This window comes from Seriola lalandi, unplaced genomic scaffold, assembly GCF_002814215.2.
Source record: "Seriola lalandi dorsalis isolate HSWRI2012SDOR001 ecotype SW California unplaced genomic scaffold, Sedor1 jcf7180002054661, whole genome shotgun sequence".
NCBI classification, from domain to species: domain Eukaryota; kingdom Metazoa; phylum Chordata; class Actinopteri; order Carangiformes; family Carangidae; genus Seriola; species Seriola lalandi.
Window position 1 is genome coordinate 29,945 of NW_019525214.1, and position 1,875 is coordinate 31,819.

Sequence of the window (1,875 nt, forward strand, 5' to 3'; positions counted from 1 at the left end):
GAGGTTGTAGGGGTCCTTGAAGAGGTTGTAGGGGTCCTTGAAGAGGTTGTAGGGGTCCTTGAAGAGGTTATAGGGATCGTAAAGGAGGTTGTAGGGGTCCTTGAAGAGGTTGTAGGGATCGTAAAGGAGGTTGTAGGGATCCTTGAAGGAAGTTATAGTAATCTTTGAAGACATTGTCGACCCTCTAGGATTTTGTAGCCGTGAAAGGGTTGAAACCTTAAGGAAGTTAGGGATCTTGAGGGGGTTGTTGGAATAAGTTGTAGGAGTCATTGAAAAGGTAAGGGTCCTTGAGAAAGCAGGTAGTAGTCCTTGTGGAGGCTGGATTTAAATGAATTAACTTTTTAATGTCCTAAAATTTGAGATTAGAGACAAACTGAAAAGGTTTAACATAAAGAGCTTCAATTTAGTCCATAGGATTAAATTCAGTCTTCATCTTAATAAAAACAAATAATTTATTGAACTCTACAGTTAGAATCAAATCATTTGGTGTTTGAGAAACTCTACTTTGGTGCACCCAAGTGGCAGCATAACAAAATACACTGTGGCAGATAAAAATGAACTAAAACAAAACTTTTAACTTGAAAAAGGGATTTGAAAGATACTAAAATTAATATGAAAATTCTTCACTTTGTCTTTAAGCTTTTAATCCTGACAATTTATAACATAGACTTATTGCATTACATTTATGTTACTGATGTCAATACCTTTATTTATTTTTGAATTCATTTTTACTTATATTTTTATTTTGTGCTTTAAACCATAAAGATTAAAGTAAGAAGATGATTTACTTTTGTTATATTGAGTCAGGAAACAGGAATAAAGAGTCTGTGGAGGGAAGAAGTCTCAGGAGCGTCAGTGACACCTGGTTGGTTTCATGGCGTTTTGGCGCCATCTCCTGGTGGTAGCTCTAAACTACAAGACAACAAATTCATCACAACCCAAATGAAAATGAAAAAAAATAATCCCTATGTTAAAGCTACAAACTCAAAACAGAGATAGATACGTACTTCTGCTTAGTCAGTGTGGCTTTAAGAACTTGACTGAAGAACTACTTGCAGATAGATGAGTAAATAAGTTCTAGTTCTTGAGCAGGTTCTGGGATCTTTGATTAAAAAGTTTTGGGTACTCAAAAAGATTATGTGGTCCCTGTAGGGCCCAGTGGTCCTCAGTAAGGTTGTAATGTCCTGGAATAGTTTGCAGGAGTCCTTGAGGAGGTTTTGGAGGTTATATCCTTAAAGAGTCACTGAAGAGGCTGTAGGATACTTAAAGACGCTTTAGGGACCTAAAAGGGGGTTTCAGGGTCATTGACATGGTTGTAGGGGTACTTGAATAGGCTGTACAAGACCTAGAAGTGGTTTTAGAAGTCTCTGACAAGATTACAGGGTCCTTGAGGAGGTCTTTGAAGAAGTTGCAGGGGATTTGAAGAGGTTATAGGGGTTCTTTAAAAGGATGGAGTCCACAAGGAGGCTGGAGCAGACCTTGAAGAGGTTGTAGGAGACTTCTAAAACCCCCTTCCTCGTCTTTGAAGTTGTTAGAAGTCTTTGAAGTTTTTGTAGGCCTCGCGGTGATTGTAGTGGTCCTTTAAGAAGTTGTTTGGTACTTGATAAAATCGTAGGTTCCTTGAAGAGGTTGTAGTGTCCTTGCAGAGTAATACTAAGGGACAATGAGGATGTTGTTGTTGGAGAACTTTGAAATGTGACAGAGGGACTAAAAAAATGGATTGGGGTATTTGTTAGTGTTGCTTAAGGGAGTTTTACAGCTCTGTTGAAAGATTAATATGCCTTTGAAAAAATTGTATGGCAGACAAAGAGGATGAACCGGTTGTTGACAAGGATGACATCTCACCCACACCCACACACACACCCACACCCAGAC